The 24,929-nt window shown below is 36.4% G+C and overlaps 1 protein-coding gene and 1 long non-coding RNA gene across 9 annotated transcripts in view; one reads left to right on the top strand and one right to left on the bottom strand.

Annotated features, from left to right (window-relative positions):
• The window catches only part of ATP8A2 (ATPase phospholipid transporting 8A2), a 761,757-nt gene that overhangs the window by 391,397 nt on the left and 345,431 nt on the right, over positions 1-24,929 (top strand). The window lies entirely within an intron of this gene.
• On the bottom strand, positions 422-22,505 carry LOC140505610 (uncharacterized). The gene is made up of 4 exons (XR_011967575.1): positions 19,756-22,505; positions 18,522-18,646; positions 1,959-2,097; positions 422-1,086 (listed from the first exon to the last, which is right to left on the bottom strand). It is a non-coding gene; the product is annotated as an uncharacterized lncRNA (long non-coding RNA).

Raw genomic sequence — 24,929 nt, 5'->3', positions numbered from 1 at the left:
GAATGAATGTTGAGAATTGTTTTTGCATGCAACTGAGAAATAAGAAATACAGGTAATGCGGTATAGAAATCTATCTTGCCTTACAAGAAAAGAGAGAAAATGCGGATAAGGGAAGGGAGGGGTGTGATAGAAGGGAGGGCAGATTGGGGGAAAGGGTAATCAGAATGCACAGTGTTTTGGGGTGGGAGGGAGATCGTGAGAAAATCTGAAACTCAGTCTTGTGAAAATGAATTTTGGAAACTAAAAATAAATAAAAATTTAAAAATAAGTAAAAATAGATAAAATGATGCTTAGTAAATTATTTTCTTTTTTAAAGCCAAAGAAAACAAAGTTTATTAAAGATTCGCCATCTTAGGTTGCCTCTTAAGGAGCCTAAGCATTTGCAACGCTTATATTCACAAGCAGGCCAGATAGAATCCCAGCTGGACAGAGTCTGAGCTGGATTGAATCTGAGCGCCTTCATGGAGGCAAGATGGAACTTAAATACAGAAAAGACTATAGGAGGGATCTGGGGGGGGTGGGGGGTGGTCTGGTAGTCCAGGGTGATGGGAGGAGGGGTTTTGGAAAGGTCTTGAGGAGAATCAACAAACTTCAGACTAGGGGGTGCCTAGGTGGGAAACAGGTAGGGCAATCAAGATATAACAGACAATGGTCACAGATTTGAGTATGAAAAGCCAGGTTCTGTGGAGAGATACAAGGGGAGCTCAATTTGAGTATGAAAGGCCAGATTCTGTGAGGAGGTACAAGGAGAGCTCAATTTGAGTATGAAAAGCCAGGTTAAATGAGGAGATTCCAGGGGAGCTCAAGGAAGTTCCCAGAGTCTGAACCTCATCATTCCCCCTCAAACACATTGAACCCAAGTTCTTTTGGGGTAAAGAGTGAAGGTCTCAGCTTCTGAAACTTATTCCTGCTGGCAAGGGGTGTAGAGCTGTCCCTGCCTTGATGGGTCCTGTTCAAGGGGTCAGACTTCAGAACCTGGGTGGTGCCAGGTCCAGTGGGCTGGAGACCTTGGATTCAGACGGAAGTTGGTATGCAGCATGGGCTGTCATCTGGAAGTTGATGGCTTGCACTCTACAAAAGACAAACCTGGCAAGGAGGTACAAGCATCTTACAATCTTTTCTGAGAATGGGATCCTGACAGAGTTTGACAAAGGCCCTTGTGTAAGGTATTTCTATCCATTTTTCCTTTTGGAGACAATATAATTGTAACTGTAAAAGGATATTACATTGTAAGGTCCCAAACATGGGCCACACTTTGTTGTCCTCCAGGTGATACTGAGACCAAAGTGTGTTGCAAAAGAATATCAGCTTTTTCTTTTTAAGTTGTTTAGAGAAGCTAAATTTTTTCCAGTTTTGTAGAAGACAGCCCAAAGATGAATTCCTTGGAATTGATGAATTTTGACCCATTTCTTGGTGTGGGGCTGGAAGTCCCCCACCTCCTTAAAGGAGGACATGGAAGTAAGCCTTGAGGAAAAAAAAAAAAACATGAGGACAAAAATAACCGAGCTTTTCCTGATTTCTTTGTGTCCAGGAAACCCAGAGAATTGGACACCCACTTAACTGATGTTTCTCTAACCTTCTAGCGCCCAGAAAGTTCAGAGAATTGTGCTTTGGAGGGGTATGCCCAGGTCCGTGGCCTCAAACACAGCCACCGGACCAACAGCCTGAGTCTCTAACTCTCTAGCGCCCAGAAAGCTCAGAGACTTAGGCACACACTAAAAAAGTAACTGAGTTTTCCCTGATTTCCTTGCACCCAGGAAATCCAGAGAATTGGGCACCCACTTTATGCCCAGGTCCACTGCCTAACCAATGGACCAACAACCTGAATCTCTAACTCTCTAGCGCCCAGAAAGTTCAGGACTCTGCATGATACTGGGACCTGAAGCCAGGTCTGAAAATCCGATTCCAAGGTGCTTGGAGAGCAAGTAGGGGATAGGGAGAGGGGGAGGTTTACATACCTTCCAGTTTTAGCAGAAGAACTTGAGATTAGCAGCTTTTCTGGATCAGAGAACCATAAATGAAGAGATTCAGGGGTGATGGGGGACCCCAAAATACCGACAGTCCGGGTCGTGCTTGAATGAATTTGACTCAAGCCTTCTTAAAGCCAAAGAAAACAAAGTTTATTAAAGATTCGCCAAACTGGGTTGCCCCTTAAGGAGCCTAAGCATTTGTAATGCTTGTATTCACAAGCAGGCCAGATAGAATCCCAGCTAGACAGAGTCTGAGCTGGATTGAATCTGAGCCAGTAAATTATTTTAAAAAATTAAATTGCACCTTCTACAAGAAGCCTTTCCTTATCCTTGGTAACCCTGGTGCCTCCTTTCTCTTGATTCCCTCCAATTTATCTGTATATAGCTTATTTATATATAGCTATTTGCATGTTGTTTTGCCCATTAAACTGTGAGCCCTTAAAAGCAGCACTGTCTTTGCCATTCTGTGTATGTGTACATAGTAAATATTTAATAAATGCTTGTTGATGGATTTACTGAACATCAGATTCTTTATATAGTGAGTTAATTTGTATTATATATTGTGCCAGAGAGTCATCTTGGAGATGAGATAGAGAGATGGCCTCAGGCTTACAAAGACCAAGGTTCAGGCCTACCTACACCACGTTCTGGAGTTGTCATCCTGGTCAAGGAAGTACCTCACAAGTCACTCCTTAGACTGTTATAATAGTTGTTAACTTCTCTCTGGCCCCAGTCTCTTCTTTTTTCAGTTCATCTCTCACACGTTGGTCAAATCATCTTCCTAAATCTCACTTTCTTCACTTTAAAAATAGAGATTAAAAATTCCCCTGCCTAAATCAAGGTTTTTGAGTTAATGGAGGAGAAACAATTTAGTAAAATATTAAGTTATATGCAGATACAATGTCCCCATATTGTTCTTAATCCACCTATTTGGCTTCTGGCTAAGGAAAAACTGTCATTTCTTGCTTCCATTTTTACTTTTTTTTTTTTAATTTTGAATAGTCTGGTACATTCCATGGCATGTAAATTCCTAGCCTACATTTGTGTGGAGTTGATGGCCATTTGAGGTGAAAGCTGTTTTATTTCAGTGGTAGTTTATGCTTCAACACTTCAATGGTTTTATGATTTTCTTGATGTAGGTTTTGCCTTCAGTGGTACTGATTCCAACCCATTCACACTTTTTCATCTATGAAATTATTGACCATGTTCTCTAGTAAACCCTCTATAAAAGATCTACTAAACAGAACAGTGGTTTGACTCTAGGCCTTTACACATTTCCAGAATATCTGTCCAATACCCACACCATTGATTTGTTGTTCTTTGTTCTCATCCAATGATTAACCCAACTGTGAACCCAGCCAGACATCTGTTGGATACGTACAGTATCTTTTTAGATATCATCATTTGATACTATCCTTAAGACTACTTATGAATAACACGTGTCTTTATTATCATTCAAGTCCCTCATTTTTGATTCCTAAGAGATTGTGGTGATTTATGATTTATAGCACTGTTAAGAGAATATGGGTGTTTAAAAAAAAGTAGTTGTGTCAGGGAACAGCCTGAGATCATTGATAACAACATTTGTTTCTTAAAAGTGATTCAGTTCATTCTCTTCCCACTGAGCCCAGTCTACTCACCTTTTTTTTACATGTCTACAATATATTTGTTCATTCAGTTGAATGTCCTTAGGAAAGAAGCATTTTTTGTGTATTTCATTTTTCCTAGATTATTTTTTTAGTGCCTGTGACTCTGTAGTTAGGCCCTGTATTTGGGAACTTGATGTAGTCAGTACAATGTCATCCACAAATATGAGCATCTGGAAAACCTTACCAATTGTAGGTGATGTTTAACAGCAATGCCCTAACGATCAAGTTGAGTCAGATTTCTGTTTGTTATGTTGCTAGGAGTAATTTTTTTGTTTTGTTTTGTTTTCTTTCCTTACTAGTTAGCAAAGCCCTGTTCAGGTGGGTGGACATGTCCGACTTTTTTGATGTTTTTGCCATCTAGGATAATGTTCTATTACTGTATTTGATCTGTTGATCTACTGTACTAGATCTGTGATCTATTAACCGTACTTGATATTTCTGTCATGGTTCAAAATCCTTCTTGCCTCATTACAATTGTCTGATTTCTCATAATATATTTTTTTATGATGGAGTTTTGGTAGTAAAATATCATTAACATAAAAACTATTGTTTTCTCTAATGTCAGTTACTGTCATTTACTGTTAACGGCTACTTATAAAAATACAGAGTATTTGAGTCTTGAAGTTGATAGAGATTTGTGGCCATTTTGACAATGTATTCAGTTCCCCTTTACAAAATCCTAGACAAGTAGTCATCCATCCCCTGCTTAAAAACCTTAAGATAAAGAGGAATCCACTACTTCTGGAAGCAGCTCATTTCATTTTTGGATTGATAGAATTCTTAGGAAATTTTTCCTTTAAGTAAACCTAAATTTGACTGTGCCACTTCCAACCATTGTTTCTGTTTAGCACCATGAGGTATAACTGCATCATCTAAAACCTCTATTTGATTGTCACTCTTTAAATTCCTGAAGATTACTATCTTGTCTTCCATTCCCATCAAGTCTTCTTTTCTTTGGCCTAATGGTCCCATTTCCTTCATCTTTTTTTTTTCTAGTAGTTATCACCATTTTGCATGATTAGTATGTAATTAGGTTACAAACTACTTGAAATGTTAGTCATAAAATAGGTATGTCTCACATTGGCAAACCCAGTGTACAAAAATACAAATTTACAAAAATTATAAATCATATGATCGTTGATTTTGAATCAGAAGAAACTTTAGAGGTTATCTTCTGCAGTCCCTACACCTTAGAAATGAGAAACCTGAGGCTTACAGGGAGAAAGTGACTTGTTCAAGGTATAAGCAGTGACATTCAAGCCTTGGTCTTTGGAATCCACGTGTACCACTCTTCCACTACAGAAGTCAGGGCATTCTTTTAATAAAGAATCCTTCAGTTTATAAAAGAATTTGCTCTGGTATGCCTTTAAACAGCAATCTCCCCTAGTATTTATAAAATAATTTAACTTACATGCATTTTTTAAAAAAGAACATCTCGTGCTTAAATTCAGATACACAGATACCAAAACTGCAAGTTAGAATTTATAATTCATAGCAATAATGTGAAATTAGCTTTAAAAATCAGTTCTGGTCAATATTACTGTGGTGTGAAATTGGGGAAAAATTTATGAGAATTGGGTAGAGAATCTGAAAATTGATACTTCAATTGTCAGTACTTAAATAAATTTGAACTTCCAACACCTTTCCTTTTCTTTTTCTGAGATTTTTTTGTTAGGAGAAAATAGGCCATTTCTTATAGGCAGATGCCTATATTTTTAAAAAATCAAACACTTAGTGATATGTGTATGAGCATAGCTCATTGTATATAGTAGTTGCTTAATAAATATTTATCAAATTTGAATTGTTGAGAGTAGTCAGATTATAAATGAATGGCAGTGCTAAATGAGTTTAAGATTAAACAAATTTTGCAAACCTAATAACATTTTGATGACCTGAATGAACATTGCAGTAAAATTCTCCATTTGATTGTATACATTTCAGGGACTAGAAGGGAGAAGTTGTAAATAGATGGAAAGCATAAAATAAAAGGAAAGTACTAAACTAGGCAGATTATTTTTAGTTGTTAATATTCACAATGTTGATAATATATAAAATAAACTAATAAATATTTTGGACTTAAGGTTTCATGCAATTATTAAAGTCATCTCCCAAGGGCAGAATATTCTAGCTCCCTTCTCAGTATTAGCTTCCTCATCAGCTCCAGAGACCACATAAGAGTTATTGAGCATTTACTAAGACTGCATATCAAGATTCCTATTTGTGAAATTGGTGGGCATTTCTAAACAAAGCACCTAGCCCTCTGTCCTCTAGCAGTTGAGTCTCTTCCTGTAGGATGGCCTAAATTAAATGTATATGTCATGCACACATGTTGCACAAAACATAGTCTACAAGGTGAGAACTTATTATGTTAGCAGCATCATATGTTTTTTGCTTTTCTGAAAATACTTATACATGTGAATAAGAGTTTCCATGTATTGTAGTTGCTAATAGTGTAATGGATAGAGCACTGGGCCTAGAGTCAGGAGGACCTGAGTTCAAACACGGCCTCAGATAATTACTAGCTATGTGACCCTGGGCAAGTCATTTAACCCTGTTATTGTCAAAAGTTCCTCCTTTGTAAAATGAGCTGGAGAAGGAAGTGGCAAACTAGTCCAGCATCTGCCAAAAAAAAAAAACCCAAATGGGGTCACAAAGAGTCAGACACAACTGAAAAACAGCTAAACAAGTTGCTACAACATTAAAAAAAATAAAACCTTTAATCCATAAAAAAGAAATGTGTTAATAATTTAAGCTGCTCACAACTTTTCTTTTTTGCTCACAGACTTTTGAACCATTGCGAAAGCACATTTGAAGAAATGCTGCCACTTACTTTGAGGGATGTGTTACTTTGGTATTATCTGTGCTGGAGCTATTCTAAAGTCTGATAGGAGAAGGTAACACGATAAAGGAAGATTAGGGGCAGGGGGAAGGCAACCAGGAAGCAGCAGAGCTGGGAGGGAAGTGAGCAGCATGAGTGTGGCTTAGGATGAGGTATCAAGAAATTAATGCGCATCTGTTTAGAAAGAATTGCCCTATTCTGTATATTTAAAAATATTATGTAAAAGGACAAGGTCATTCCTTAAGAAATTTCCTTTACTGGGGAAAGGACCTATCTGCACAAAAATATTTATGACAGCTCTTTTTGTGATGGCAAAGGATTGGAAATTGAAGGGATTCCCCTCAACTGTGGAATGGCTGAACAAGATGTGATATATGAATGTAATGAAATACTCTTGTGCTATAAGACATGAGGAGCAGGCAGAGTTTTAAAAAACCTGGAAAGACTTATATGAATTGATGCAAAGTAAATTGAACAGAACCAGGAGATTTTTGTACACAGTAACAGTAATACTGTATGATGATCAGCTGTGAATGATTTACCTGTTTGTTTTCACCAGTACAGTGATCCAAGACAATTCTGACAAACTTATGATGAAAAATGCTGTCTGCCTCCATGCAAAAAACTGATAGATTCTGAATGCATTTTGAAGCATACTATTTTTCACTTTTTGTATTCATGTGTGTTTTTTCCTTTGCATCTGTGTCTTTCTTCACAGCATGATTAATATGGCAATATGTTTTGCAGGATTGAACATGTATAACCTGTATCAAATTACTACCCTCTCAGGAAAGGGACAAGAGAGGGAGAGAAGAAATTTGGAAATAAAAAAAAAATTTTTTAAGGAATTTTAAAAATTTGCCTTTACTTGCAACTGTGGGAAGAATAAAATACAATAATAAAAAAAGAAATCCCCTTTAGGATATGCATTTTGGTAATAGGTGCATTTTTTACTATGGATGACGTGTTTATCATAGAAAAGCTTGGCAGTTCTCAAACCTCAAGTTCTCTTTTCTTGTCTTTCCTGTCATGGTACTGTTTTCTTTTCTTTTTTTACTGTGTCCTATTTTTGTGGCTTCTAGGCTTCTCCCATGTTTTTTCCCCTCAGCCAGCTTCTGAACCTTTTATATGTTTCAGTTGATCCACTTAGGGAATGGAAGGTGTTGGACTCAGAAATAGTTGCTGGGAGGAGCAGGCAGGGAGTCAGAGTTGGGGGTAGGGAGAAAGTTCTTCTCCGAAGTGCAAACATGATTTCTTATTTGCTAAGTTTAATTAGTGAATACTTCAGCCTTGAATTCAATGTACAGATTATTAGGTTGAGAACAGAAGTGTTAGCATGCATAAAACCTATTAATTTGCTGAGAGTACACATATTTTTTCTTGAATAATGTAAAAAGATGTAGGATTTCAGGATAGGTATTCCTTCTCCAATGCATCCTGCAAGAGTCTTCACTGTTTTCCTATGTATCTCCCATTGACTATCTGTCCAACATGTTTGTAGCCTTTCTCTTGTTCTTTCATTTTCCAGGAGGAATCTCTGTACCACTTGGCTTTTTCATCTGTTGTCTCTCATTCTTGCTACATGGCTGTCTGATCTCTTTTTTTTAGTCATGTAAACATGAATGTTTGTTAGAGTTGCTGCATTGACTAGGCCTTATTGTTATTTTTTGGATTAAGAAATAAGTCCTGTATTTTAAAGGATATTTGTCATTCAGTTAATGTTTAATAGAATTCATCATTTACTGAGAAGATAGAAGGCCCACAGGAAGTATGTAAAACAATCACAAGCATGTTCAGTAAACAGTTCTTTACTCTCACCACTCTAATTTATGCGGTTATAAGTATGAACCTTCTCCTTACTCTGGATTTTTTCATGACAGAAGCCCTCCCTTTTTATGAAAGTGTATATTTATTTTGGAGTTATGGGCATGATTTTGGTCTGTGCTTTTGAAAAATAACTGTACTATTGATAAAACATATGATAACCTTTAAAGAATGATCACTTTTCCACCACACATCAAAGTCACTTGAAATTGTGTGGCCCCACCACAAGTTCAAAGCAAATAAAGGTTATATTTTCTCAAAGGTGATGTTAATGGGGCCCAAGAGATTGGCCTCAGCAATCGTGATTTATGGTTTTTGGTGTCCATGGGATTGGAGGTGGATGGGGAAGGAGAGCACTGTGCTAGACATTTCAACTTGATGTACCAATTAAGAGTTTGAAAAGTCATCATTTATTTCCTAGGATGTGTTTAGATTTCTGCCTTTCAGGGTAGATCCAAAGATAAACACTTATAAACACACTCAGATACCTCAAAAACAAGCAGCACTGTGAAGGAGATATGGGCAGCACAGAATTTTTAGGAAAGGAATCCAAAGAATTCACAACCTCTTTGGCAATTAAAGAAGTACAAATTAAACAGCTTTAAAATACCATTACAAACTAATTACCCATGTTAAAATCTTTGAAAATGAGGCTAAAAACAATTGTTTTGCTTGGTAGTTATATGTTACTGCTGATACTGTGAAATGATCTTTTTTCAGCACAGTCTAACATAATATAACAAGAGTTGTAAGAGCATTCATATACTTTGACCCAGTAATTTCTCTTTGGGGAATATACCTCAAGGCAATAACCCCCCAAAAGTAATTTATTAAAAAATCACCATACTACTTTATTAGCATGCAATCAGAAATCATAAAAAGCTTATTTTCAAAATAACTGCCTATGCTCTACAAAGATCTCTTTTTGCAACAACCATTTTCTTGTTGTCATTCAGTCATTCAGTTGTGTCTGACTCTTCGTGACCCCATGAAGCTTTGTATGTCAGGTCCTTAAATCCTCCACTATCTCTCAAAGTCTGTCCAAATTCATGTTTGTTGTTTCCATGATACCATCTCATCCTCTTTCATCCCCTTCTCTTTTTTTCTTAAGTCATTACCAACCTCAGGATCTTTTCCATTGAGCCTAATCTTCTCATTGTATAGCTAATGTATTTAGACTTCAGCTTCAGTATTGACCCTCCAGTGAATAGCATGAATTCATTTAAGTACTGACCAATTTGATCTCCTTGCTGTCCAAGGTACTCTCAGACGTCTTCTCTAGCACCACAAATCAAAAGCATCAATTCTGTGGCACTCAGTTTTCCTTATAGTCCAACTCTCACAGATTTATATTGCTACTGGGAAAAACCAGAGCTAACATTATTATATAGTGCTTACACTGTGGCAGACTCAGTGTTAAGCACTTTACAGTTTTTATCTGTCTTCATCCCCACAACACCCTGGAAGGTAGGTGCTATTATCCTCATTTTTCAGTTGAGGAAACTGAGACAAACATTGGTTAAATGACTTGCCCAAGATCACATAGCTAGCAAGAGTGTGAGGTTGGATTTGTAATCAGGTCTTTCTGACTATTCGCTAATGGTTTATAAATTTTACTGGTAATTTAGAAGAAGCAACTTTTTGTTTTATTTATCATTCCTCTGAAGGTTTTTCCAGTTAATCTATTTCCCTTCTAATTTTTAATATCTTTTGTACTTATTTAAGTTTTATTTATTTGTTGACTTTCTGGGTTTTTTAAAAAATACATATTCATTTCTTTACTCATTTGTTTTCATTTTCTTAAAGTCTGTCTGTAAGGATATTATTTTCCCCCTGAAGACTGCCTTATCTGCATCCCAGACATTTTGATATGTTGTATAACCATTATAATTTTCTTTTACATAGTTATTGATTGTTTCTGAGTTCTTCTCTGACTCATTCATCATTTAGAATTTTGTTGTCTCCATTTCTTGTCTTTTGTTTGTGGTACCTGAACCAATTATTATTTGTGTATGTGTGTGTGTGTGTGTGTGTTGTGATCTGTAAAGGATTATTAAAAACTTCTGTCTTTTTACATTTGTTTGCAGTATCTCCATCCTAGTATGTAGTCAGTTTTTGTCAAAGTTCTATTCACTGTTGAGAAATAGTTATATTCTTTTGCTTTCCCATTTAAAAGATGACATAAGTCTAAACTCTGATTTCTCTGGGAATATGTTCAGTTCTACATTTTTCCTTTTGTTTATCTTTCTGTTAGACTTATCCAAAACTGAGGGCTAGGACTATTGAAGTGTTTCATAACTGTTGTGTTACTGTCTGTCTTCTTGTAGCTCAGATAACATTTCCTTTATGAATTTGGATGCTAAGGTTTTTGAAGCATATAAGTTTATTACTGATATTAGTTTGTTATTTATGATTCCTTTCAGCATAATATAGTTTCCCTGTTAGTCTCTTTATTTTTAAAATGTTTGTTTTGCTTTCTCAGATAGCATGATTTCAACTCCTGCTTTTTTGGATTCAGCTGATGCATAATCATTTATTTTTCAATACCCTCAGTTTTCTTTTGTGTATGTGTTTGTTTTTTAAATGTGTTTCTTGTAAGGAATAGAATGTAGGGTTTTGTTTTCTTATCCAGTCTGTCACTCTTTTTCATTTTATTGGATTGTTTAATCCATTACATTTAAAGCTATGAGATTTAGGGTTATAATTTCCTCCACCTGTCTCTGATTATGAGTTTCTTTTCAAGTTACGATTTTTCCCCTTTTCTAGCATAAACACAGTACTGTGTTTAGTTCGTTACTTTACCTTAATCTTTATTTTGAATTTGCCTCATTCCTACTGGTTCTTTTCACTTCTGATTCACTCCTCTCATTTGTTACCTATTTCCCTTTGTGGTTTTGCATATTCATTTTTCTCTCTTTTATCTGGTTATAAAATTCTTTCTCCCTTTTCCCCCTTCTCAGTTAGACAAGTAGATTGTTTCTCTCTTCTCTCCTTCAACTCCTTTGCTCTTTAAAATATATTTTTCTATTCCTTCCTAAATTATTCAAATATTTTTTCTTTTGTTGAAGGTCTTTCTTCTGATGGCTTTCTGAACTTGTCTCTGAATTGAATTGCTAAATTTAGCTATTGTGTGTCTTGAAGTTTGCAGACTTGGTTTGTTTGTTTTTTCTGGACACAATCCGAATTCTTTCAATTAGAATTTCATTTGCCATGTTCAGAAGTTGTGGGTGGTTGTCTTCTGTTATTTCCTTCATTATGGTTTAAGTTGTGTTATGATGTGTTCTGTGAACCATGTGATCCCTAGATTGTCTGTGCACTCTTTTTAATCAGTGGGTTTTGCTTTTATAGTAAGCATATTTTCTTGTAATGTTGTTTATTTCTTTTTCTAGATTGCCATTTGCTTCTGTGTGTTTGCATTCCTAATCGATTATTCTTTTTGTTTTCTTCATGAGGATCACCATTGCAGATTCCTGTTTTTTTCTTTTTTGCCCCTTATTTTTGTTGTATGGGCCATATATTCTGCTTTCATAATTCTCATTTCTCTTTTGAGAAATGTGAACTCAGGAACTGTGTTGTGGTTCCATATTCTTTCTAAATTCTACAAGGTTCTCTGTCTCATCATGTTGTCTCGTTTTCCTTTGCTTCACAGTATATTTTCAAAGGTGCCTGATCTCATTTACTGCATCTGGAAGCCATATTTCCTTCTCTTTTTACTGTTTTTCTCCCTATTTATTTATTTATATTCAAAGTCTTTAAATTTTTTTTCTTCCTAAAATCTTTGGTAATTTCAGCCTCCCCCTCTTATTTTCCCTATCATTCACTTCCTGACTCCTCCCCTTTAATTGTGGTTTCTTTAGGGGCTGAATCTCAGAGTATTTCAGCCTTCTCTCACACCAGGCTTTTATGGTTCCACAGCCTAGATCTCTGCCTCAGTTGAATTTTAGGTAGTCAAAACTGGCCCCAGCTGGATACTATGCTCTTTTCCTCAGGCTTAGTAGAATGCTGCATAGCTCCCCTCATGAATAGTGTCCTATTCTAGTGACTTGTCCCACTCTCTGTGTTTCTTAGTTCTTTGGCCTGGGACCTGCAATGTAGTGCTTTTCAGTGATAGTGCTATGGGGTTGTGACTCCCAGCAAGTTTTTGTTCCTGAAGGGCTACTATGCCGACCGCCCAGAGCTGCGGTCTCTATGGCACTGGAAAGAAAGGTGTGAGGTGAGATATGGAGTTGGGTTTTGTTGCCAACTGTGACCCATATGTTAGATCCTTGAGTCTGCTAATGTAGCATCATTGTCAGTAATATGGTAGGTAGGGGAAGGTTACTCAGTGAGCTCAAGGTCAGTGAGCATCAGTTCATGGGTTGTTTTTGTTTTGTTTTTTTTTAACTTTTTCAATTCTGGGTACCTAGACCATGGAGACAACTATAGTTGCTTTATCTTTGTTAGATAATTTCCATTTTGAAAAAGTACTATGCATTTTAGTCTATTACATTGCATCCCAAATGTCTGACAATATGGGAATAGCATAGCAAAATGTGTTTTATTAGAATAATAGAGCTCTAGGACCAGAAGGGACCTTAGAGATTATCTAATCCGCCCCTCCACTTATTTTCCAGATGAGGCAGTAGGGACTGTGAGAGATGAAGGGACCTAGCCAAGGTCATATAATTCATAAAAGGCAAAACCATAACCACACATTGTATTTGTATAAAAAATTTTAACTATATGAGCTACATTGTTATAAGAAAATCTGCATATGAAGTAAGATTTTCTTAAAAGAACATTAATGTTTATGCACTAATTCTCATGATATAAAAATGTATTGGAGGTTCTTTTTCCCTAAAACGTTGTTCAAGCTACTAATAAAATACAAATTTAAGAAGAAGGGAGTCTGTTCTTTAAGTATAGAAACTTAAAACACTTGGATTAGCAGAGTTGGTCAAAGTGTGGAACATTGGTCTTGAGCCCATCTTACAAATGGGTCAGTTAGTTTGGCTTTGTTAACTAGGCACTGACTATTATATTCCTATCCCCAGATAAAACAGACCAAGAAAGAGAGTATTACAAACTCATAATTGCTAACAGTGAAGTGATTCAACAGCATGTCCTGTTGGAGTCATTGGAATAGTGACTACAAAGCTAGCAACTTACAAAGGCTATGACTTGGAATAAAGGGATATTTCAGAGGTCTCTGAAGTGGGCAATACTGCCCCCTGGAGGGTGCTGGTACAATCCAGAGTAGTGGTAGTAACCTCTGGGACAACTGGAGGGGTGTTGAATAAAAATAAAGGAGGAGGGGAGGAAGCATAAGACAAAAGGGAAGAAAATTTTGAAAAACCATTTGTACATGTTTCATTTGTTGTGAAACAGTTAAAGTTGTAGTGATTACATTATTTTCCAAATAAATACATAAAATGGAAGTTATAACCCATCAGTAGTCAAATCTGCTGATAGGTCTTAACAAGTTAAGCATTGGCAGGTGAGCATGTCACACATTGTTGGGAAGTGCAGCATGGATTGGCAGGAATATGTGCTTGTAATGACTTGTTTACAATATGATACTACGGTACAGTTACATGATGCAGTATTGCTTCATCAAAGGTTCAATGCAGAAAAACCCACAAATTTACAATAAATTATTAAATTTAAGATGTCATTTTTTAAAAATATATTTTTTGAGATGACACATTTCCCCCCCCCAAAAAAAGTCAAAGGGTTAAAGATTCCCAGAGGGTGCTGAATAATTTTTTTAAAAAAGGAGTGGTAGGCCAAATAAGTTTGAGAACCTCTGGGATAACATCAATTACCACTGTAGCTGTCTGAGTCTTATACCCATTTTAAAATTTTTTTGGTGATTGTCATATATCCAGTGTGTTACAATGTCTATTTCCCTTCATAAGGAGCTCTATTTTCCTGCTTGAAGTCTCTCCACTCTGGTCCATTCTGCTGCCAAAGGAACTTTTCTTAGGCATAATTCTGCCCATGTCACTTCCCTACTCAGTAAACTCCAGTGGCTGCCCATTGCTTCTGGGATTAAATACAAACTCTTTTGTTTAGTTTTTAAAGCAATTTACAGCCTAGCCTCAATTTGTCTTTCCAACCACATGGTACCTTACTCAAACTCCTGCACTTTACAGTCCATCCAAATTGACCTTTTCTTTGTTCCTCACATACAACACTATATCATTTCTTATCTTCATGTCCTTGTACTGGCCATCCCTCATTCGTTGAATGCCCTTCCTCCTGACCTCCTCCCCTAAGATCATTCTGTTGCCTTAAGACCATTTAAGACATGAAGCCTTTCTTGATTTCTTTCCTCCCTCCCAAACTGCCTCAAGTATAACTTTGGTGGATATTTGTATTTGTTTACCATATGCTTACTATTGTCTCTTCCATTAGACTGTAAGACCTTTGCAAGTTAGAATTGTTTCATTCATTGTGCTTTTATCCAAGCACCTAGCAGTGCCTGGAATTTAGTAAGTTCTTTATAAATACTTGTTAATTGATTGAAAAAGGGAAAAAATGTGTCTGAGATACACACACACACACACACACACACACACGCACACACAACTTCACCTCTTTAGCCATGTATAACTCTCTCTTATATTTGAGGGGCTTTGTTGGTCCTAGAAAAGAATTAAACTTAGTACCCTCTGTTGGTTATATCTTTCAACATGAGCTATACTTGCTACTCAGTATGTTAAAACTTAATTGAAACATAGTAATTAGAACTGTAATTACATTTTGGTTGGCCTCTATATTGGTAAGGATCCAATATATCTGTCTACTTGACATAAATGGGATCATTCTTTAAATTTTCTTTCAAAATGATGAATACTCAGTGTTAGATTTGTTTAGTTCTTACCGATTCTTCTACCATGGCATTTTGTTCCAGGATTACGGCATCAGGTTGTCTGGTTATTAAAACTTATCCTTGGACTATTTGTGTTGTGGCTTAGCATACACTTGAGGATATGTCAGTCATATTGCTTGAATGCTGTTAATATAGAATTAATTACTTTTCCTTTGGCTTCCAGTAGGAATATTATTTCTTGGTTAATTTTGTTTGAGCACAGCCAGTTTATGGTTGTTAGTCATTGTCAACTTGTTAAAGATATAGTAGATGTCTGATTGGATGTAGCAAGGATTTGAAGGACTTTATGATCAGAGAGCATTTGCAAAGACTTCTGAATTTTCACTAAAACTTACTTTTACAATTTCTTTCTATAGTTTTTTTCCCAGTTAATAATATTTTATTTTTTCTAATTAAATGCAAAGATAGTTTTCAGCATTCACTTTTATAAGATTTTGATTTCCAGATTTTTTTCCCCCCCACCACCCAAGACAGCAAGCAATCTAATATAGGGTTATACATGTACAAGTATGTGAAATACATATATATATATATACATATATATATTTCCACATTAATCATGTTGTGAAAGAAGAGTTAGAAAAAAAGGGAGAAACCACAGTGAGTACATTTCTATAGCTGACAAATAAATTGGTGTGGATTTTATTTTCCTTGATTTAAAAAAGAAAAGACCCACCAGGTATTGGGCCCATTCTTAGGACCTGGTTAGAGATCACTTTTAGATGGAAGTTTGGAATATTGAATCAAAAAGTTAAGGTGAGAAATTAGACAGGAGGGGTGCTTTGTTCCATTGCCTCTCTCCCAGGGTCAGCTAGGTGGTGCATTGGGCTTGGAATCAGGAAGACTCATTTCCATGACTTCAAATCTAGCCTCAGGTACTCACTAACTGTATGACCCTGGGCAAGCCACTTAACCTAGTTAGCCTCAGTTTTCTCATCTGTAAAATGAACTGAAGAAGGAAATGACAAACCACTTTAGTAGCTTTGCCAAGAAAACCCCCAGAAAGGGGTCATGTGGAGTCAGACACAACTGAAACCATACAACTCTCTCTCACAGGGCTCCTTTTGCTCCAATGCCATATCCCATTTACTTCTTCCCCAAATTGGGGTAGGGCTGTGGTCAAAACTATGGTGTGTTCCATGGGGGACACAGCCTAAGTTCTCTTGTATCTAGAGCTGTCCTCCTTTCTTTGAGGATGTCCAATGTGGGGCTTGAGTCATAAAAACCTGAGTCAAATCTGGCCTAATTAGCTGTGTGACTTTGGTTAAGTCACTTAGGCCCCTGTGTGCCTCAGTTTCCTAAAATGTAAAATGGGGACAATACTAGTATCTGCCGTATAAAGTTTATATGAGGACCAAATCAGAAAATATTGCAATGTCTGGCTCGCTGTAAGTGCTTAATAAATTCTTGTTCCCTTCCCTCCATCTTCTACTTCAACCGCTTCCACTTTTAGATAGCTTTAATTCTTAGGAAAATTTCCTTACCCTTAGCCTAAAATATCATCTTTGTAGTTTCCACCTGTTGTTTTTTGTTCTGCCCAATGGCACTAAGCAGAACAATTCTAATTAATCTTCCACACAGCAGCCATTCCAACTCTTGAACACACAGGTACCATGTGACACCTCTCCTCCTCTTTAAGCTAAACACTTGCAGTTCTTTTTGATCCTCATGGCATGAAATTGAAGCCCTTTATCATCCTTGTTGCTTGTGTCTGGATGCCCTCTAGCTTCTCAATACTTTAACACCATCATTTCTCTTGACACCCTCAAGTTGACCGATGCCCTTCTTAAAGTGTCAGAGGTCAGAATGAAACTCAGTAAACTCCAAATCAGTGCTAAGGACATGATCACCCCTCTGATGCACAAGTCTTCAACAGCCATCATGAGCCTTTCCTTAATGCAGCCTAAGATCTTTGCTATTTTGCAGCATAAAGTATTGACTCCTTAAGCATCCCAGATCTTTTTCCAGATAAACTATTGGGTAGCTACAGCTTACCAGACCTCCTACTTAGGTAGTTGATTTCTAACCTAATGACTCAGACAATTATTTACCTACTGTTTTTGAGCTATTTTGTAAAGTGCTGGGAATAGACATGTCAAACTTGAAGTCTGTCACTAAATTTCATTGTATTGTGAAACAAAAATTTCATCTTATGGCTCAGTGTTATAGCTTGTTAAGATCTTTTTGAATCTGCTCTCTCTTCCAGTATGTTAGCAATCCATCATTTGCAAAGTTTCTAAGGATGAGATCTCTGCCTTTTCTTTAATCAAAGGCATTGATTAAAATGTTAAGCAACACCAAGCAAGCACAGATCCTTTAGTCATTGTTCTGGAGACCTCCCAAGAGGTCACCAAGCCAGTAGTGACTATTCTGTGGGTCTGGCTATTCAACCAGTTCTCTGAATCCAACTAATTGTACTGTCCCGTAGTCTGCCTCTTCTATCTTTTCCAAAAGAACCACATACCTTTCTCAGATGCTTTACTAAAACTCCTATCTCCATAGATAGACAAATAAATAAAGCATTTATTGTTTACTATGCACCAGACAATGTGGTGTAAGTACTGGAGATACAAATACAAGCAAACATGACAGCCCTTACCTTTATGGAGCTACAGTCTGATATAGGAAAACAACACTTAACGGGGTATGCTTGATTTCTACTGCAATGCATGGCATATAGTAGGCTTTTAAAAATTTTGTTTGTGTTGAATTGTATCAGCGAGCTATTTCTTCAACAATCTCCTGCTCTACCAGTTTGGTCTAGCATGGCCTTTGTTTGAGCACTGGGTTTGAGCACTGTTTCATCCAGGTTGGAATTGTAGTGGCTATTTATGGTCAAAGTCTCGCATCTCATAAGCCTAGAAGGTTTATCCCTCCTTGGGAAACCTAGTAGCTCCTTGCTCCTGGGGGTTCATCATATTGATGCTGAACTTAGTGTGGGTACCCCATTGGCTTATACCATTGCAACTCAGAATTCCTGAGCTTAAGAGATCTGCTAGCTGACTTCCTGGGGAGCAGGGATTATAGAATGCACCACTATGGCTGACATCCTATGACCTATTCTTGATGAAGAGATATGGACTCTTTTTTTAATCACTATTTAGTTTTCTATAGATTCTCTAAATATTCCTTTGATTATAGTACGGTCTAGAATTCTAGCCCCAAATATGCACTGGGGGAGGCATGGCTAGAATCCAAAGTCAAGCTCTCACTGGTCTATAGTTTCTGTGTTCTATTCACTTTTCTTTTCGAATGTAGACATTTCTGTTCTCTAATCCTGTTTTATCTCTAATGGCTTCTATAATCTTTCAGAGATCTCTGATAGTGACTCAGTAATCATATTGTCCAGTTCTTTCAGTACCTACCTATGAAGTGGCTTGTATTCATGAAGAACAGCTCAATACTTTCTTGTTATCCTCTTATTTATCTCGACTGTCATCTCCTTATTAGCCATTTTTGTTCTGCCATTTTTAGTAGAAAAGCAGTGTGCCTGGCAGAGAAAATAAAAGCAGAGTCAGAAATAAATAATTCTGTCTTCTTTTCCCAAGAAATAGTCTTAGCTATTTTAAGGTTAATAGAGTAGACAGGTTGTCTTTTTAAGAAAAAAAAGAAAAGAAAACCAATAATAAAACCTGTATATGAAAAGTCAGATTTTAAAAAGTACTTATTTCATTGTTCCTATATAGGGTCATAGATTAAGAATTGAAAGGAACATTAGACATAATAAATTTCAACCTTTCATTTTACAGATGATGAACTTAAGGCCCAGAGAAGTTATATATGTTCAATATATTTATATCATTCATCTGTCTATTTTATGTTTTATATTTTAACTCAGAGGGGTTATTATAGCAAGTAATAGAGTAGAGATTTGAACCCAAGGCCCCTGTCTCCACAGTCAGTGCTTCATTAATGCTCTGTCCTGTAGCATTTTAAAAGAATTCACCACAGGGTTTCTTAAAGTTAGAAGCTCCCACAGGGCATTGGAAATAAAAATTGGTTTGCAAAATTCTGTTTTCATACCTCTTACAGAACACCTTTATTAGTGAGAGCTATCTCTCCCATAAATAGATGTCTGGTTTATAGGTAAAACTGGAGCTATGTCATTCTTGTTCTAAAAGCCCTGCTAACATCATTAAAATCCTGACGACTGTTTTTATGTAATAGTAATCTTAAACTACCCTATCTTGTCATTTTATTGCAGGGGTTATTTTCACCTTAATGCTTCTATTCATGATTCCTTATTCACAACAACTGCATGAAGCCTTAATTTTCCTTAAGTAGTGACATGATTACTGTGGTAACAGAAGTTATATAATATCAAACCCATTTGCCTGTACTGCTTTTTAGTAGATGAAAATCTATTCAAAATGTTAGAGCCATGAGTTTTCAGATTCTTCTATGCCTCTACTTCTTTCACTGATTATTCAAGGCAGCATGACACTTTGACAAGTCACTGCTTGTACAACGGATGGAAGGGTGATTCAGCAGCAGAATGTGGGCCAAAATCCTGGAGCAGAACTCTTAATTGGTGATGTCTTTCCCACCAGTACAACAATAAAAAAATAAAACATGAAAAATATGGCACACAAAACATACACATCTGGAGCATGTCCTGAATATTTATACATTTAAGTCTTGCATTGTTGATGGTATTCACACTTGATAAAGTAGATTTCTTTTTCTTCCTGTGGGGTAATTCAGAGTGTATTTTATCAAAAGAAGAAAATGTCATATTAACTTTCCTTTAAAAAAGCCTACTTCTAAGAAAATTTCAACACATTTTAAATTGAAAATATGTCAAGCAGTTCCTATATTGATTGGTCCCAAAGAAAATTATATATGTATGCCACTTGTCTGTATATGGAGCTGACATTTTCCATCATTTATCACCTCCTGAATTATCGATGCTTACTCCCCTTTTTCTGACTTTGACAACTCATGACAGCCAGTACTCCTCTCATGGCTTTGAAACCAGAAGGGAAGCACCGTTCTATAAGCATGTGATTTCTCACTTCATAAGTGGGGAGTGTTGGAATTTCAGTTAGGCTTAGCACAACCACACCCACTCACACTTATGTACTTATCATGACTGTCTTGGCCCTCTGTCTTCCAGTGTAGTTACTGAGGGAGGAAAATGGAAGACAAGGGCATCCTAGCATTTCATTTGTTATAGTTCAGGGTTTTTCTTTTCTTTTTGGAATTCTCGTTAGTACTTTTCAGGGCCAGGTAAACTTGTAAACTTAAGATAGGGCAAGTTGACAGAGTAAGTCCAAATGGACTAAGTTTTGGAGCACTCTATGTTTTGTTTGAATTTTATGATTGGTAATTTTAAAGCTTTATTACCCTTGTCATTGCAAAGGTTGCTTAGGTCAGCAGAATGTGGGCTTCTGCTGAATGAGCTGGCTTCTGTTCCTTCTTGTTAATCAGTTTTCTGAGCTGTGGCAGGGTTCCTTAGCCTCTCTGTCTCCAATGATTTAGTTCATTCTGGTAATAGCTGAGGCTTTTAAAAAGAGCGGGGACTGCAAAGTAGAAATGGTGGCAGGCAACAAATATCATAAATCTCTGTTGCTTAAGTTAACTGAGGAATGGAAAGCAAGTACTTACTCTTTTATTAAATGACATATCAAAGGTGTTTTTTCACCCTTTAGACAAACTAATTACTAAGAGACCAAAGTAAATATCCTGGTTTAAAGATAATCCTGTTATACACACATGGTTGTCAAGGTTAAAAAAAATTTCTCATATTTTTGTACATTTCCTAAAATTTGTTTTAGTGTTGAATGTTTGAAAATATCAAAATAATATAATTCCAAGTACTTGTTATGTCTGTATTGTATGCAGTACTTATAGATGATCTGGTCTAACTATATAGTTAGGCAGTGTGTTTTTTGTTTTTTTTAATTCAGTCATTTCTGAGTCATATATCAGATGTGAAAGATGAATGTGTAGTACTCCCTAAAATGGGAATGTGCATACCATAAGAGAATAAGGCTTTTAAAAAAGTCTGATAAAGAAAGTCATCTTGTTCATGAAACACGTGATGTCTATGTTATAGGAGAAAAACATATTAATGTGAAAGGAAAACCTGTTTATGAAGACAGGAAAAGATATCAAGGTGCCTGGAAAAAAGCAAAAATATAGAATGATGTTAATTCAGACACTGAGTTCAGGGGATTAAATTTGGGTCTTTAAGTAAGGGCAGTTGCATACTAAATTGGGTAATTATCCGAGGGAGTCTATGAACCATTAAGCTAGTAGATCTGTCATTGACTGAAGTTTTCATGTCACTGCAAAATGAAAAAAAAAAGTAGTTGGTTACCAATAGTTTTGTGGTCTTGCTTTTTAAAGCTTTTCTAGGATTCTTATATGCACACTGTTCAGTGATAGCGAAGAAGAAAGAGCTCTTACTGATCTAGAAGTGAGGAGGCCTAGGTTCTAATCTCAGTTCTGCTACAAGTTACCCCAGTGGCTTTTGTTAAGTCACTTTAGTTCTCTAAGATATATTATTTGCCTCACCTTTAAAATTGCATTGCATGATCTCCAAGGTACCTTGTAGACTGAAAATTCTGTGAAATGTTTGAATTTCTACTTAATAATGGTAAACATTTAAGAGCTTATATTGTGCTTAAGGATCAGATGAACTTAGTTGCCATAATGTAAAAGAAAAGGGGTTAGGAAAGTCATTTTAAAAAATCTTTCTAAAAAAACCCTTTGTATTGAGCTGTTTCATTTCGTATAGAATATGATTTGTGAACATATGCATGTAGCCTATATTTTTGCTAGATTTAGCAAAATGATATTTATAGTTGTAGATTTAAGATTAGACACGACCTCAGAAGTTACCTAGTACAAGCATCTCATTTTACACATAGAAAACAGAGCTCAAAGAGGAGAATGATGTGATATTGAAGTGGCAGAGCTAGGATTCATACTCAGATTTTTTAACTCCAAAAAACTGATGCTTTTTCTATGGTACCATGGAACCTCTCAGTGCAGTGCCTCATTCTGTTAGTTTTCAAAAGAACAAAAACCAGGATTCTTTTTTTTCCCATTCCTGACTTTCTCTGGACTTCAAAACCATGCCCTCTCTATTGCTTGCTCATCCTGGAACTTCCCTGGTCACTTCGGGCCTCTTCACCCTGGAATAACCTGCCACCTCCTGTAACCCTCTTATCTTTGTATATATACATATATCTCTTTGCAAAACCTGCCCCCTTCTCTGAGCTCCTCCTGGAGCTTTCATTTCATGGAGGAGACCAGGCCTGCCTGCCTTCATTCTCCTTCTGGTTTTACTTCCAGACTTTTATGAAATTCACAGTCATGTCCCCTTACCTGTATACCTTCACTTCTCCCCACTCCCCTTTCATCTCCCTTTTAATGAATTGTCTTTCCCCATTAGAATGTAAGCTCCTTGTGGTCATGAACTATCTGTATTTTTGCTCATATTCGTATCCCCAGAATTTAGCACAGGGCTTGGCACATAATAAATGCTTGATTCTTTCCTTCCTTCTTCAAGCCTTGAATTTCTAAAAAAACAACAATAAAAAAAAACAGTTATTGGATTTAATTCACAACAGGAAATCCTGTTTACATTGTATTTTAATATAGCTAGATTTTACCTATTCTGATGTAAGCTCATCCCATTATGTTTGTATAATTATGCTGTTATTCATGGCACTGTCATGTTGCTATGTTTATTTTAGAATAGGACCTGAAGTTGACTGGAAGAAAAAAAAACCCAGTTGTTTCCTTCGCATTATTGGTATCTTCCCAACTCTGACCATTGCCTTCCACCTCTTTGTGAAGCAAATGGAACAAGAGAAGGAAAAGTGGAATATATTTATACACTGCCCCAATAACTAACTCTTATATGAGAGAATGAGAATTGTCACTGAAAATTTGGCCTCTTTAGTTCTAGCTTTGCCTCTAGCTAGATATGTGACCTTAGGCAAGTGATTTGACCAACTTTTTGGCCATCTCTTTGCTCACTTTTACAATGAGGAGGGAGAACTCGATGAAATTGAAGGCCCTCTTTGTCCTTGAAATTTTATGACATTGTCATGACTCTAAGTTTAAGCTATCACTTAATGGTATTTTATATTTTAAGAATAATTTTTATGCTGTCAGTAGCCTTTAAATGAGTTAATTCAAACCCAAAGTTTAAGTTAAATTGAATATATTTAACTTATTTTTAGGGTATCAAGGTCTGGAAAGGTAAAGTAATTATCAAAAAGTCCACATTATAATGTAATCCATATTGTAATGACTTGTCAAACTCAAGTAGAAACATATTCCTGCCAGTACATATTGACTTAGATAAGCCACAAATTAATATTGTCCTGCTTGTATTGTGTTTTGAGGAATTTTGCAGAAGTGAGTTTGACACCTCTGCTGTAATGTAAGTTTGTTTGCCATTAGGAATCTCCTACTCAAGAGACCCAAGGATAATTCAGTACCCCTGTGTAGACCTGGGTAAAATTAAGTTAGACAATTTGATTCTGACATTTTGAAGTCTTTAATGCAATGTATTTTATAAAATTGAAGTATTATTACCAACCATTTATGGAACCAGCAGCAGAGTCAGAATTACCAAACCTATTACCAAATCCTTGTTTATAGTATTCCCATGAGGTAAGTCAGGATCTGCAGCTCTTTTCCTGCTCTTAATGCCCTTTTTCCATGATCAGCAAGAATACAGGAAGAAGGAGAAACAGAACTTATTCATACATATTTGATTTAGTCCCAGAATAATGCAGTGCTTTATTCAGTTTTCACTTTCTCAAGTCATTCTCCCTGTCATCATTCCATAGTTTAAAGATGGTAGATACACTTAAGGTTATTGCCTTAGGACTAGCACCTCTGGTGTGAGGGCTTTCAGAACCTTGTTCAGAACTGCTTGTCCACCTTTGGTGTCCAACTGGTCTCCCAGCTCTCACTTATGGTTCCAAGAAGGTGTGGCATGTGCAGTGGTCACACCCCAGTAAAACCATCCCAGCAGAGAAGCTAAACCAAATTGAGGATAACCAGTAGGCCACAAATCCTCTGTTTTATTTTATGCATTTTAAAGCATTATTCTGAAAATAAAATTATTCTGTAGCTTTCACTAGACTGCCAGAGGTATCCATGACATACACAAAAAATGTTAGGAATCTGTGGATTAAACAATCTGAAAGATTCCTTCTTGCAATAGAATTATATGATCCTGTGAACTATCAAGGAACATCATAAGTGGAAAAATTAGATGCTGTAAGGACACAGATTAAAGGAGTAGTTTGAGTAGCATAAATTAATCATACAAGGCTATACTGTAGGAGATGAGTTTTCATGTGAGTCTTGAAAGCAATAATGCTCATAGCTTAGCAGTACAGAGGGGTAGGGCTTCCCACAAAGAACAAATAATAGATTGAATTTCATCAGGCCAACATTTTAATAAGAGATATAGTCTATGCAGTTGAAGACTCCTATGAGACCAAAGGTGGCACTTACCTTCACTGAAGATGATGATGAAAGCCATGGCCCTTCTGTGGAGTGTGATATAAAGTTGTATTGTCTGTATTAGGATGTAATTTAAAAGGAAAGCAGTCAACCCATCATTCCCTATGTTGTCTTTTTCTTAAAACTCATCATCTCTTAATGAAAAAAGTACTGTGTCAGCTTCTTCTACTTGAATGTTGTACCTCTCTCTAGGGAAGGAGGCTTATGCAGACCAGCCTGGAAAATAAGACTTTTCACAGACTGGGAAGACAGAGTGAAATTATTTGTAAGAGTTG

This window comes from Notamacropus eugenii, chromosome 5 (genome assembly GCF_028372415.1).
Source record: "Notamacropus eugenii isolate mMacEug1 chromosome 5, mMacEug1.pri_v2, whole genome shotgun sequence".
In the NCBI taxonomy this organism is placed as follows: Eukaryota; Metazoa; Chordata; class Mammalia; order Diprotodontia; family Macropodidae; genus Notamacropus; species Notamacropus eugenii.
The sequence above is the reverse complement of the archived record's forward strand: the minus strand, read 5'-3'. Positions and strand labels throughout refer to the sequence as shown.